Source organism: Leptonychotes weddellii, chromosome 1 (genome assembly GCF_054177405.1).
Source record: "Leptonychotes weddellii isolate Sample4059 chromosome 1, ASM5417740v2, whole genome shotgun sequence".
NCBI classification, from domain to species: Eukaryota; Metazoa; Chordata; class Mammalia; order Carnivora; family Phocidae; genus Leptonychotes; species Leptonychotes weddellii.
Genome location: NC_138369.1, coordinates 101,726,225 through 101,742,152, shown reverse-complemented (window position 1 = coordinate 101,742,152; position 15,928 = coordinate 101,726,225).

Genomic DNA, 15,928 nt, shown 5'->3' with positions numbered 1-15,928 from the left:
GGATGCTTCTAAAGAAGGTACTTAGAAAATATGTTTTCTAAATTGTCTTTTTTTTTCCCCCTCTTCTTCTATGCTAGGAAATATTTATCTCTTCTATATCATTTCTATTATATTTTTGTTCTTTAGTTATGCATCTGAATTTGAATGTTAGCAAATTAATTATATCTATGCTCTTTGCTTTCCTCTCTTCTATTTTTGCATTTGATCCCTGTATCCTATTTCTATTACTCTATTTGCCCTATGACGAAACTTTGACGCCTACCCATTTGCAACTGATCACTACTATATACTTCCACTTATATGTAAACATATTCATAATGCATTAAAATATATAGTAGGAGGTTTTAATGGGACCAATAATGTTGCTCATATCTTCAAAAGTTAACATGCTGTACTATAGTGATATGTAATTTGTATTTCACATTTTAGGAGTTACAAATCAGCTGTTTTAGTTACACTACTTTATATCAAAAATGAACAATCTACAACCTGCAAAATGCCTACTTTCATCCTATAAAATTATACTACAAGAAATTAAAAGATTTTATGAGAGAAATAGAATTATTGTAAATTATAACTAATATACATCATAAACACATATATAACTAAAAAAGTTGTTTTTACAGATCAATTCACTGAGTTATCCTATTTTTTAAATTATCACTTTCTTTCATATGCCATTTATATGATATGCATTATTTCCTTAGAGTAAATGCTAAAAGCTGCAATAAAGTACTGGTTAAGGAAATTGAATAAATGTCAAACTTGGTCTAGTAACGCAGTAGACAGCTATATAACTCAAACACATTAACAAGGCTTTTTGCTTGGGAACAAACTTTTATTTATTTATTTATTTATTTATTTATGTATGTATGTATGTATGTATGTGTGTATGTATGTAACTTATAAAAGTTGACCAGGTATGTATGTATGTATGTATGTATGTATGTATGTAACTTATAAAAGTTGACCAGGAGAGAGAAAGGAAAAAAAAACAAAAACAAAACTTAAAGACTATTATCTTAAGAGATTAAAATATTTTGAGCCACACATCTATATTCATACTGTATGTTAAAACAATCCAGATTGGGGTGCCTGGGTTGCTCAGTCAGTTAAATGTCTGTCTTCAGCTCAGTCTTGATCAAAGTGTGGGGGTCTGCTTGTCCCTCCCTCTCCCTCTCCCTCTCTCCCTGCCTCTCTCCCTCTGTTTCTCTCCCTCTGTCCCTTCCCCGCTTGTGCTCTCTAGCATGCACATTCTCTCTCTCAAATAAATAAAATCTTAAAAAAAAAATCCAGATTTATCATGTTTGGTGTTAAGATGGTTTTTAAAATAGTATAAAGTGAATTTTAAAAGTCAAATAAAATGGTTACTCTAGTTTTTCCTTGCCATGTTTAATACATACTGATTTTCCTTTAGATTTATAAAATGATTTAGTACTACTGATTCTCTCTGCCTCTGACTTAATCTTTCTACTTCTCTAATTCTTTAATCTCTGTCTCTTGTTTAGTCTCTTTGGGTGGTGGAATCTTTTTCTCTCGGAAATTACTTTTCTATTTTTGTGTCTATTTCTATGTGTGTCTCCCATGTTTGTCTATCATATTAAGCACACTGAGTGGCTCAGCCTCTCAGCATGTGTTTCCTTGGCTTGCATGTTAATCAATCTTCATATTACATTTATATTCCATGTTGGCTGACCATCCAGATTCATCTCATCCTTCATATGTCTTTATCAGTAGGCTAAAAAAATTCATTTTGATTCGATATCCTATTTTCTAGAAATATTAGATTATCTCTCTATTAATAAACTAAATATAAAAATGAGGTATGTATAAAGCTAATCACAAGAAAGCATATACATACACACACCCATAGACACATATATATACACATATATGCACACTATGGTAACTACTTTCTATATAATAAATTGATTAGAAGATAGGTTTTCATTATTCCAGTGATTTTCTGGGGAGTAGAGAAACAGAATTCCACAGGGAGGCTGGAGTGCAGATTTGGGGACACTGGAGGGGCAGGTAACATAGGAAAACTTGATTATCTTTTTTTCTTGAAAACACTAATATGTGCAGTTATAGCTGAATTAAAGACTAATTAAATCACCTAATTCAATATGCAACCTTTATAAAAAGAGATAAAATTAGTCATTTATATAGTGAATTTTATCAGCCTCACCATTACACTAAATTAGCATTTTCTCAAAACTGAATGCATTCAAAACTGAAAACAGTTAATTCATTTTGTCATAAACCACTAGAAGAATATATGTGATTTTAAATGCTTCCTTGTCAATGATGTAGAAATAAAAGATGTTATTCAAAAGAATAGACAAATTGCTTATAAAGAACATAGAGAAATTATGACTAAAATATCAGAACTGGTAATACTATTTATAGAACTTGAAAACTACTGAGAAGAGCTATCATGATAGCATTTTCATACATATGAAATATTCCAAGAATTAAAGCACTGAGTAACTTCAAATGGTGAATATTTTACTTTTATAAAGGCAGCCATCAGAAAAAATAACACAAAATATTATTTTGATTCATTTTTACCATTACTGTATTTTCATCAAATTGTTCTGTACCTCACTGTGACTAGTGCATTTAATTCTTCACGTGTTGGATGCAAACATTTTGCGCCTTCTAAATGTGCCTCGGTGACCTTTTTTCTCTTAGCTGGTATGTGACGTATGCTGCATGACTTTTTCTTTTTTTTAATTACTTTCAGAGGTGAGTGAAAATCTGCTACTGTTCCTCTGTGTATATTTACATTTAGTTCTACCAATTTTTGGCTTAAGACTGTATTACTAAGTATAATTCAAATTAGAATTTTTATAACTTTTTTGGATAAACCTTACTATTACAATAAAATATTTTTTATTTTTATTATCATTTATTCATTGTTCTACCTTTTTTTTTTCAATCTCTTGGGTTTTATTTCTGTTATAATCCAATCTAATAATATTACTTTTGTAACGTATTTATTACTTTTATAATATTTAATTTACATAAAATGTAATTACTTATATAAATATATTTGTATTATATTTGACACCACTGTTTAATGTTCTTTTGTCATTATTTATTATTTCTTGATTGGGGATTAAATAAACATTTTAATACATTTTTTCTATATGAAATTGCTTGTTCTATATTTTATTGGTTCCTTTAGATATACTATTTTTCCTTGACTTCTCATGTTTATAAAAGCAATCAGTACTTTTACAGTGTCCCTGATATTGCTAGTGCCATAGAACACTTCACCAGGCATATTGTTCCTGGGTTTGAATTGTTTGTTGTGGGTTTTTATTCTCCACACATTTCAAATTTTATAAGACATTACATTTATTTTTATACTGCCAATAATCACTTATATTTTCCTACATATTCACCCTCTCCAGTATATTTCAGTTCATTTTTCATTTCCCTATTTCTATTGGAATCATTTGCCTTTTGCCAGAAGGTTTCCCTTAAATATTTATTTTAGGCCAGGATGACTCATCAGGCATTTTTATCAGTTTTATGTATGTCTAAAAACATAATTTTTATAGCTTATTTTTCTGATTTGAGAATAATTTGTCAGCAGCAAATTTTCCTGTACTATAATGATGTCACCCTATTTTGTTTTGGCTTCCTTTTTCTTTTCTTTTCCCTTTTCCTTTCCTTTCTTTCCCTCCCTCCCTCCCTCCCTTCCTTCCTTTCTTCCTTCCTTCCTTCATTCCTTTCCTTCCTTCCTTCCTCCCTCCCTCCCTGCCTCCCTCCCTCCCTTCCTTCCTTCATTTCTTCCTTTCTGCATAGAAGTCAGGTGAAAATCTATACTTGCTTTTTTGAAGATTATGTGCACTTTTTACTCTGGCAGCTTTTTAAGATTTTCTTTTTAACTTGAAGTTATAGTGTTTTGGTACAATAAACATAGTTGTGGCTTCCTTTGCATTTTTACTACTGTATTTCATGGAACTGCTTGGACAAAAGATGTCTTTCATCAATTTTGGAAAATTCATGGTTATTAACTTCTTTCAATATTGCTTCTGAATCATTCTCTCTGCTATCTCCTTCTGGGACTAATTATCTATTAAAATGGCTGTCTGTCTCACATTTGTCATAAACTCTTTTCCCCATTTTTCTCTTTTTGCTTCAGTTTGGATGTTTTCTATTGACCTGTGTTTTAGTTCACATATTCTGTCTTCTGCTATGTCTAATTTGCTCTACAGTCTTTTCCAGTAGTTATTAATTCCATATATTGCATTTTTTAATTCTAGCAGAATCAATTTCATAATTCTTTTTTTTTTTTTTTACATTCTAAAACTCTGTGGAAATCCTCCTCCTATCTAGCTGGTCTACTTTTCCATCTTTCTTTCATTTCTCTTTTCATCACTTTCATTTTTTCCTTGTTTTCTAATCTTAAAGAGATTTTTCATTTTAAATTTGCTTTTAATGGTAAAATGTAACAATACAGAAAATGAGAAATATTGAATGAGGCCATACAAGAGAAAGAAAAAAAATATTGAATAGTTCAGCTATTACCAGCATGAGAACTCTTCAGATATTTTTCTGACAAAACAAAAAAAATTCTAGCAACGAGAAAATTAGTCAACTAAATGAACAAGTTGATTTCAATTTGAGCAACACAATTCTCATTAGTCAGTATAAAATCAAAGGTTATTAAATTTAAATGTAAGCAAAACTTAGTATTCCCCTTGATCAAATTAATTCCATTTGGAATTTAAATGATTCGATCCTCTCTTTAAGCCAGCCAACAGATCTTGGATTCAACTAAGTATCACTAACAGTTTCTAGCTGTGTCATTTTATTATCAAAGTAAATTCATCTAATCTAAAACTAGATAAATAGGTAAATCAGAAAAAAAAGATCCAATAAGGATATATGTTCATTTCACTAAGGTTTCAATTACCTTCAGCAATTGAAAAGATTGATGCAATTCTACTGACATTCCACCTAGCAGCAGGTAGCAAAAAAACTAGTGTTTACAGAGTGATTTGAATCTTAAAAGTTCTCACCTAACTTGATGCACAAAATATCTCCTATAGGGGGGATTACCACTACCATGTAACTAATGAGAATTCAGAGAAATATATTATCTATACCACATGGCCAAAGAGCAGAGATTACTATATCAGAGACTAAAGCTACTTGGATTAATTGTAATTCTCAATCTAAGGTAATGCATCTATCACTAGTACTCAAAATACTCCCCCTTTCCTTCATGAATACTGCCTTTCACTGCATTGTCATATGCTTTATTGTTCTGGAATTTATCATGGGGTATTTTAAATTTGTCTTATTCTTTCACATCTATTAAACTCTCTTTTGTAAGTCCACTTTTTTTTTACTTTTGTGTATTTTTCTCAATATTATTTTCCAATTCATATAACTATTAGGAAGACAGTGTTCAAAGAGTTAATTTACCCTCATTCAATTTCCACTATTCTTAATATCTTACATGTACGGTATATCTTAGTGTGATACATTTGTCACAACTAATGAGCCAATACTGATAAATTATTATTAACATAATTTCCATCATCTTTTTTTTCTTCCTACTTACCCCTTTTCATTCCAGGATCTCTTCCATGATATCACATTACTTTTAGTACCAGTATATCCTCAAGATCCTCTTGGCTGTGACAGTCTATAAAACTTTTGCTATTTTTGATGATCTTGACATTGTTTGAGGATACCTGCCAGGTATTTTGTAGAATGTCTTCAACTGGAATTCATCTGATGTTTTTCTCATGATTAGACTGGGGTAATGTGTTTTTGGTAATGATATCACTGAGATAAATTGCCATTCTCAACACATAATATCAAGGGTACATACTATCAATAAGGTTTGTCGTTGTTAATGTTAACCTGATCATCTAACTTAAGGCAGTGTTCATCAGGATTCTCCACTGTAACGCACCTCTTCCTCCTTTCCTTTTTTTGGAAGGAAGTTACTACATGAAGCCACACTTAAGAAGTAGCTGTGCCTGTCATCTTTGTAAACAGTGTATCTCTATATATTATGTGAAATTCTTCTGCAAAAGAGGTTTATCTATTCTCAATTTATTATTCAATCAGTTATTTATATAATATGGCATTAGCTGGGTTGGTTCATTCTGGAGGCTCTGAGAGAAAAATCCATGCCTCTCTCCCAATCTGGTGGCTGCTGGTAATCCATGGCATTCCTTGGCTTACAGATGCTTTACTTCAAACTCTGCCTCCATTTTCACATCATCTTCTCCTATGTAATGGTCTTTCCCCTTCTCTTGTGTTCTCTTGACACTTGTCATTAGATTTAGGAAGCACTCTCATCCAGGGTGACCTCATCTCAAAATCCTTATGTTAATTACATCTTCAAAGACAATTTCCCAATAAGGTCACATTCACAAGTTCCAGGTGATCTTTTGGCGGACCACCATTCAATCCACTACACTGCTGACTGGACTCATCAAAATGGAAAATGATCATTAAATATCATCAAATGCCATTTCCTTAGCATTACTGAATGATAATATGTAGCAAATTATAGTAACAGTCTAATTGGTAAAAGATTCTTGCTACACTGAAATAAACCATACTTATTTATTGTGCATTTCTGTTTAAAGCTTTTATTTGATAAATGATATTTTTGCATGTATATTAAGATATGAGACGGGTTTATAGTTTGTTGGGAGAAAAGGTTATCAACAATATTTTGTATTATGGCTAGGCTAGGACAATAAAATGATATATGGGACTTTCTATCATTCTATTTGCTCTGAAACTGCTTAAATAATATTAGAACTGTCAACAAGTTTTCAGAGGTTTATCTAAGTTATGTGATAGTTTTCAAATGTATTTTTGCTTATTTTTAAAATTTATATATGTGATAAAGATATTTATGGCCAATGGAAAGGATGGTTGTCAGTGATTGATAGTTATTACAGATGATATTTATTTTCTTCCATATGCAATTCTGAAGTTTCTAAACAGCTTTTGAAGAAAATGTTTATTTTTGCATTTTGAGTTAGCAAAGGATAATTCAAACTTCAAATGTGAGAGTTAGTAATAAATTAAAAAGTAAAATCATGAGGGACTAGAAGAAACCCAGTTTCACTTTTTTGATAAATTACCATATGATACATCTGAATTCTTTTTAAACTAACCCTGATGCAATATTTAGTGATCATCAATAGGCAGATTTCTACATTGTGCTCATGTAGCTTAATACATAGCCAATTCTTAACTCAAAAAATTAGAGCCTAGAAACTGGTCAATTAGTTTCAAACAAACTTATATAAATTCTAATGTATTGTGCTACAAGAAAATAAGTGTTACTGTATGTAAGAGTTCAGGCTAAAAAAATAAATAAATCACCAGTATTACGTTTCAGCATGATTAACGGGTTTGGAACACTATACATCTTTTGTGAGAATGTAACATAGGATAATCTACAATGCCTTTGCTATATATTTTAAGCGTTTAGTGTAACAATTCTTAAAATCTTAAAATTGTAATCTCAGAACTAATCTGTGTGTGTGTGTGTGTGAATGACAACATAAATACAAATGAATCACAAGCTAATTATTTGAAAAAAATGATGCTTAAAGTATTGTTTCTAACTTAATGAAACTAGTACTTTCCAGTGAAAAACCTTCACAGAATACTTTTTCTTCTCTATTTCTAAAATAACTGTACAAAGAAGTAATTTGCTATCTGGAATGACTAGTTGAATATTAGAGACAACCAAATGCAGAAACTTCAAAAGGCTATTTGAGTTCCAGATGAAAAATATATGTGTGATTTCCCTCCCTCTGAGGTTATTACAACAAAATACTGTTAAAATCTCTTGTTATGCTTCTATATTATTTGAAATATTCCTAGGTTACAAAAAAACCTGAATTAGATTGTCCATATCTTAATCAATAATTAATAACTTAAAAAGACCAAATAAAACAATTAGATACAAAACACACTTGATCTTTTTTAGCATGATAACAAATGTGGATGGTATGAACATTAGTTTAAAAGCAAGATATATTTAATGTTAACATACACATGTTGCAAATATTGGAATGAAATCTATAAGATATGTGTGCTTTTTTTCTTTAATACAATTTTATCTATCTAATGGTGGATTAAAATAACATCTATAAAGAGATAACTATTTCAGGTCACCAAATCATTTAGTTTTAGGACTGTGACATACAAATTATAGCTGATTTGTGCCTTTTTGGTCTTAGTTGGTCTCAGAAATGCATCAATTTTATTGCTCTTTCCAAAGAAAATGTTTTACTTTAAAAAAACAACAACAACTATGTTTTACAATAGTTTTGGATTTACAAATAATTAAGATAGTACAGAGAATTCACCTCTATCCCACCTTTAGTTTCCCTGATTGTTGACATCTTATGACAGTGTGGGATATTTACAGGCTACATCAATGAACCAATATTTACACATTATAATTAATTATATTCTGTATATTATTCATAGTTTTTGAATGTCTTTTTCTGTTCCAGAATCTCATCCAGTATATCACATTATATTTATTTAGTTGTCATGTCCACTTAGGCTGCTCTTGCTGTGCTGGGTTCTTAGACTTTTCGTATCTTTGATGACCTTGACTTTTTAGGGAATACTTGTTAAGTATTTTCTAAAATGTCCCTAAAATAGTGTTTATCTGATGTTTTCTTCATAATTAGACTAGGGTTATGGGGTTGCATTGGTCAGGGTTCTCCAGAGAAACAAAATCAATAGGAGAGTTATATATTTATATTTATTTTATATTTTTATATGTGATACTTAGATTTATACTTAGATAAACAGACATGTATTTATTATAGGATACAAAGGGATTTTTATTTTAAGGAATTGGCTAATGTGATTATAGAGGCTGACAAACTCACAATCTATAGAGCAGATGTCTTGATTCGAGTCTGAAGGCTGGAAGATATCGTAGAACCAGGATGAGCTAATGTTCCAACTCAAAGTAGGCAGGAGATTTCTTTTTTACTTGGAAGGGTCAGGCTTTTGTTTAATTCAGGCCTTCAGTTGATTGGATGAGGCCCACACATACTATGGAGGACAGTCTGCTTTACTGAGTCTACTGATTTAAATGTTGTTAATCTCTTGTACAAACACTTTCACAGAATAATGTTTGATCAAATATCTGAGCTCCGGTTTTCAGTAAAGACACAGAGGTGAAGTTCCACTACTGTTATATCATATCAAGGGTAACTACTATCAACATGATGTTACTCTTAATGTTCACATTGATCACCTGGCTGAGGTAGAGTTTGTTCGGTTTTTCCACCGTAATGATGCTCTTTCTCCATCTTTCCATATAGTATTCATCTGAGAGGAGACATTATGTGGAGCCCTCACTTAAAATTGGAGAGTTATGCTCTACTTCTTTAAGGATAAACTATGTATATAAGAAAATTGGGATTCTGAATGGGAGCTCTATCTGTTCACCACAATTTACTTATTTATTTACTAAATCATTTTTAAGCCAGTATAGATTCATAGATTTTCTTATACACTGGGTTATAATTCAATATTACTTTGTTGTTCAAAATTTTCCATTTTTGTCACTTGGAATTCTTTCAGTTGTCTCCTGTGCTCCTTTGAAACACTGTTTCATCTTTTTTTTTTTTTAGAACTTTCTTATTTTCTAGCACTTCAAGATGCTCTAGGCTTATCTCATATATTTCCTGTTCCAGTTCTAGAATCAGCCATTTCTCCAAAAAGCCCTAGTTCATCATATTGGAGAATGGTATCAGAAACCAAGATCTACATGCCAGGTGTGTTTGTTACTATGGGGTGTTATTCCTCTAAGCTCTCTTGGATGACAAAGGCAAGATACATATGTGTTTATACTAACCCGTGTATATAGACATACATGAAAATCTTTCTATATGCACTACACTCATCTATATCTATATTAAGCTTAACATGAATTCTTACTAATTTCTCCTACTCATACATTAAAACACGAATCATTCCAGACTTTTCCTCCTTAGTTATTTGTAATTTCTATACCAATAATGAGAAACATGTCTTCTAACTTCCACCATATTAACTTAATTATTTAATTCCAATATATATTTATAGTGATTCCAATATTTTTAACACATACTCCAATTAAACAGAATTTTATCAGCTAGAGTCCTGTGCCTAAACATATTTTATTTTGCCTTTAGACCTCCACATTACACTCATTTCCAAAGTCACTTAGGTCAGCAAATTTCCCCCTTTAGAAAGAAGCTTCAGTGAAATTATTTCATATATTTACAATAAAGTTAGAATATATTTTTATATTCTGCATTCCAATCTGGGGTTTCCCAATCTCCTGATCAAATAAAAATGTATACATTAATGTTCACCCATTGTGCTATAAAGTCCTATGGGTTTTGATAAATGAATAGTGTCATATACACACCATTGCACTATCTTACAGAATAGTTTCACTGCTCTAAAATAACTGCTGGGTTTCATCATTTGAACCCTTCACCATCTTTTACCTATGCCAATCACTAATCTATTAATCCTTTCTATAGTTTTTCCTTTCCCAGAATGCAATATAAGTGAAATTCTATAGTATGTAGCCTTTCAAACTGGTGTCTTTCCCTTAGTAACATGCAATTAAAATTAATCCATGTCAGTCAAGGTGGGGCCAAGTTGGTCCTCCAAGAAGACCCTAAGCCGACCTCCTCCCATGAATGTTACTAGGTAACACTCACATCAGTGTAAATAACCCAGAAAACAACCCAAAGACTGGCAGAACAAACTTCACAACTAAAGGCAGAGAGGAGACCATATCAAAGAGAGTAGGAAAGGCAGACACGTTGGAGAGCTAAATGGATCTTGGCAATCCATGGGCAGGAGGAAGCTAGGAACACAGAGAGGGAAGAGTAACAGATTATCATGCTGGGTAGCCCACGCAGGAAAGACCAATCCCCAAAACACGTGGCTTTGAAAACTAGAGGGGCCAAATTCCACGAGTTTTTACAACCATCAACACATAAAGCCTAGAATTTTGAAGAATCAGAGGGCTTGTCTCTGGGAGAGCCCAAAGGGCAATAGGAAGCTAAGTACCTGACCTTAAAGGGACAGCCTGTGGAGATACAGCATAGAAAGAACAGTCTGAAAAATGTCTGGGGCACATGGGGGTGGGATAATTATTTATGCACCTCAAAGCAAGTCTCAAAGGGTCAGGGTTCACCTAGGGACTTGCCCAGAAAAAAGGAGCTGGCCGGTGTCATCTTCCTCCACTACCACACAGCATAAACATGCAGCTACATGTGGAAATCAGCACAGTGCCAATATTCACTACCTAATTTGCTTATACCAAGTCCCAACCCCTGCACTTTGGTGGATCTGCCCTTTCCAGTCCGTTCGGGTGCTGTGGGACCCCTGTCCAATAAGACCAGGGCAAATCTTGCCAACACCATGTCTCCAGACCCACGTGCTTTGCGGGGCTCAGTTCAGGTGATGGTGGCAGCAGTGGTGGCTGCAGACCCTGCAGAAGCCGGAGGCATTCATTGTTAAAACTGTACATCTGCTCATGCAGCCCTGGTCCCAACAACCAAACACTGCCCAAATACACAAAGAGAACCTCTGAAGATGACTGGACTAAAGGAAAAAGCAGCCACAACACAACAACAGGGCACACACAATACACATAGGAGACACCCTGAAGCTCCACATTCTGGTAAACAGGGGACACTGCACAGCAGGGCACTACAGAAACTCTTCTTCATAAGGCCATTCTTTTCTTTCCCCTTTTTTTTTCTTAAGATTTGATTCATTTAAGAGAGAGAGAAAGCACACAAGGTGGGGGTAGGGGCAGAGGGAGAAGGAGAAGCCTGATGCGGGGCTCCATCTCAGGACCTTGGGACCATGACCTGAGCCAAAGGCAGACACCTAACCATCTGAGCCACCCAGATACGCCAGGGCCATTATTTTCAAGAGCAAAGGACATAGCTGATTGTCTTAATACAAAGAAACAGACACATAGAATTAGCAAAATGAAGAGACGGACTATGTCCCAAATGAAAGAACAGGACAAAACCACAGCAAAAGACCTAAGTGAAACAGATATAAGTAATATTCCTGAGAATATTTAGTAGAGAATTTAGTGATTATAAAGATGCTCACTGGACTTGAGAAAAGACTGGAGGATATCAGTGAGACCCTTAACAAACAGATAGGAAAGGAGACACTTACATACAAAGAAAACCCCATAAGGTTATCTGTGATTTTTCAGCAGAACTTTTGTAGGTCAGAAGGGAATGGCATGATATGTTCAAAATGGCGAGAAGAAAAAATCTACAGCCAGAAATACTCTATCCATTTAGAATGGAAGGAAAAATAAAGTTTCCCAAACAAAAGATAAAGGAGTCTATGACCACTAAACCAGCCCTACAAGAAATGTTAAAGGGGACTCTGAGTGGAAAGGAAAGGCCATAAATCAGAGTAAAAAATGTTTATAGCAGCAATGTCCACAATAGCCAAACTATGGAACAAGCCCAGATGTCCATCAACAGATGAATGGATAAAGAAGATGGAGTATATATACAATGGAATACTACTCAGCCATCAAAAAAAAAAAAAAAGAAATCTTACAATTTGCAATGACGTGGATGGAACTAGAGGGTATTATGCTAAGCGAAATAAGTCAATAAGAGAAAGACAATTATCATATGATCTCACTCCTATGTGGAATTTAAGAAACAAAATGGAGGATCATATAGGAAGAGAGGAAAGAATAAAACAAAAAAACAGAGAGGGAGACAAACCATGAGAGACTCTTAATCATAGGAAACAAGCTGAGGGTTACTAGAGGGGAGGAGGGTGAGAGGGTAGCTTAAAAATTAATTAATTAACTAATTAAAAAACAGAGATGTGGAAAAAAAATAAAAGAGATGGACATTCTGCAAAAAAAAGTAGGAAGCACAAAGGCAGTAAAAATAAGTATATCTGTAAAACTCAACCAAGGGACACACAAATTAAAAATATGTAAAATATGACACCATATACAAAAACATGGGGGTTAAAGGAGGAAGAATGGGCTCAAACTTAAGCAACCATCAATTTAATATAGATCACTATATGCAGAAGATGTCTTATACAAACCTAATGGTAACCACAAATCAAAAACCAGTAATAGTTTTTATTTAAATTCTACTTATTTAACATACAGTGTAATATTAATTTCAGGCATATAATATACTGATTCAACACTTCCATACACATTTGGTGCTCATCACAAAAAATTAGCAGTAACAGATATGCAAAGAATAAAGAGAATAAATAAATAAAGAGAATGGAATCCAAGTAAATCACTAAAGAAAGCCAGCAAACTGTGAAAGAGAGCAAGAGAAAAAAGGATCAGAAAACTAAAAAAACAACCAACAAGTAATAAAATAGTAATAAATACGTACTTATCAATAATGACTTTGAATGTAAATAGATTACATGCTCCAATCAAAAGATTGGAGGTGGAATGGATAAAAAAGCAAGACCCATCTATATGCTGCCTACAAGAGACTCATTTCAGACCTAAAGACACATGCAGACTGAAAATGAGGGGATGGAGAAATATTTATCATGCAGATGAATGTCAGAAGAAAGCTGGAGTAGCAATACTTATATCAGACAAAATAGACTTTAAAACAAAGACTGTAACAAGAGACAAAGAAGGACACTATATAATAATAAAGGGGATAATCTAACAAGAAGATATAACAATTGTAAATATTTATGCACCCAACATGAGAGCATCCAAATACATAAAACAGTTAATAACAAACATAAAGGGACTAATCAATAATAATACAATAATAGTAGGGGACTTTAACACCCCACTTTCATCAATAGACAGATCACCCAAACAGAAAATCAAAAAGAAAACAGGGGCTTTGAATGATACACTGGACCAGATGGGTTTAACAGATATATTCAGAATATTCCATTCTAAAACAGCAGAATATACATTCTTTCCAAGTGCACCGTACAGCACATTCTCCAGAATAGGTCACATAGTAGGCCAGAAAAGAAGTCTCAACAAATTCAAAATGATCAAAGTCATACCATGCATCTCTTCTGATCATAATTCTATGAAACTGGAAGTCAACCACAAGAAAAAATCTGGAAAGACCACAAATATATGGAGGTTAAACAACGTGCTCCTAAATAATGAATGGGTCAACCAGGAAATCAAAGAAGAAATAAAAAAATTACATGGAGACAAATGAAAATGAAAACACAACAGTTCAAATCTTTGGGATGCAGCAAAAGCTGTTCTAAGAGGGAAGTATATAGCAATACAGGCCTGCCTCAAGAATCAAGAAAAAATATGAAATAACCAACCTAACATTATACCTAAAGAAGCTAGAAAAAGAACAACAAATGAAACCCCAAACCAGCAAAAGGAAGGAAACAATAAATACTGGAGTAGAAAGAAATGATATACAACCTAAGAAAACAATAGAACAGATCAATGAAACCAGGAACTGGTTCTTTAGAAAGATCAACAAAATTGATAAACAGATAGCCAGACTCAGCTAAAAAAAAAGAAAGAGAGAAAGGAATCAAATAAACAAAATCACAAGAAAGAGGAGAAATAACAACTGACTCCACAGAACTACAAAGGATTATAATATCATGAAAAATTATATGCCAAACAATTGGACAACCTAGAAGAAATAGATCTATTCCTAGAAACATATAATGTACCAGTAATCAAAAAACTCCCAACAAGGGCAAGGACAAGTCCTTACCAAATTGCTTCACAGGTGAATTCTACAAACATTTAAAGAAGAGTTAGTACCTATTCTTCTCAAACTTTTCCAAAAAAAAAGAAGAGGAAGGAAAACTTCCAAATTCATTCTATGAGGCCAGTATTACCACAATAACAAAACCAGATAAAGACACCACCAAAAACAAAAACAAAAAAACTACAGGCCAATATCTCTGATGAACATAGATGCAAAAATCCTTAACAAAATATTGGTAAACTGAATCTAACAATACATTCAAACAATCATTCACCACAATCACGTAGGATTTGTTCCTGGGATGCAAGGATAGTTCAATATTTGCATATCAATCAATGTGATACACCACATCAATACGAAAAGGATAAAAACCATATGATCATTTCAATAGATGCAAAAAAAAAAGCATTTAACAAAGTACAACATCCATTCATGATAAAAACCCTCAACAAAGTAGGTTTAGAGAGAACATACCTCAACTAAATAAAAGCCACAAATGAAAAACCAACAGCTAACATCAAATTTATGGGGAAAAACTGATAGTTTTTCCCATAAGATAGGAGAAAGACAAGGATGTCCACTCTCACCACTTTTATTCAACATAGTACTAAGACATAACCACAGCAATCAGACAACAAAAAGAAATAAAGGCACCCAAATCAGCAGGGAAGAAGTCAAACTTTCACTATTTGCAGATGACATGATATTATATATAGAAAACCTGGAAGACTCCACCAAAAAAACTACTAGAACTGATAAATGAATTCAGTAAAGTCACAGGATACAAAATCAATGTACAAAAATCTGTTGCATTTATATACAATAATAATGAAGCAGCAGAAAGAGAAATTAAGAAAACAGTCTCATTTACAATTGCACCAAAATTAATAAAATACCTAGGAATAAACTTAACCAAAGAGGTGAAAGACCTATACTCTGAAAACTCTGAAACACTGAGGTGCCTGGGTGGCTCAGTCAGTTAAGCATCTGCCTTCAACTCAGGTCATGATCCCAGTGTGGGGCTCCTTACTCGGGGAGCAGCCTACTTCTCCTTCTCTGCCTTCCCCACACCCCCACTCGCACTCGCTCTCTCTCATGCTCTTTCTCTCTCTCAAATGAATTAATGAATGAATGAATAAATT